The sequence below is a fragment of the Corvus brachyrhynchos genome, unplaced genomic scaffold (genome assembly GCF_000691975.1).
Source record: "Corvus brachyrhynchos isolate BGI_N302 unplaced genomic scaffold, ASM69197v1 scaffold59, whole genome shotgun sequence".
Lineage (NCBI taxonomy): Eukaryota > Metazoa > Chordata > Aves > Passeriformes > Corvidae > Corvus > Corvus brachyrhynchos.
Genome location: NW_008246054.1, coordinates 7,402,043 through 7,402,479, shown reverse-complemented (window position 1 = coordinate 7,402,479; position 437 = coordinate 7,402,043).

Here is a 437-nt window from a genome sequence, read left to right as displayed (position 1 = left end):
CCACGAGAGCTGCTCACTCACCCTCCCCTGCCATATCTGGGCAGAGGAGAGGAAAAAAAAAATAACGCAGGGTTCATGAGTTGAGATAAGGACTGGGAGAAAACACTCCAAGGGCAAAACAGGCTCAGCTTAGAGGTACAAAGTGAATTTATTACTAACAAAACCAGAGGAGGATAATGAGGAGTAAAATAAGCCCTTAAAACACCTTTTCTTCCCCCAACCCCTCCCTCTGACAGCGCAGGCAGACAGGGCATGGGGATGTGGTCAGTTCATCACCGAGATTTCCTTCCGCTGCTCAGGGAGAGGAATCACTCCCCTGTGAGGCCGTGGGGTCCCTCCCACGGGAGACAGCTCTCTGTGAACTTCCCTGGCGTGGGTCCCCTCTCAGGAGCAGCAGCCCCACCGCCCCTGCTGCAGCGTGAGCCCCTCCCACGGGC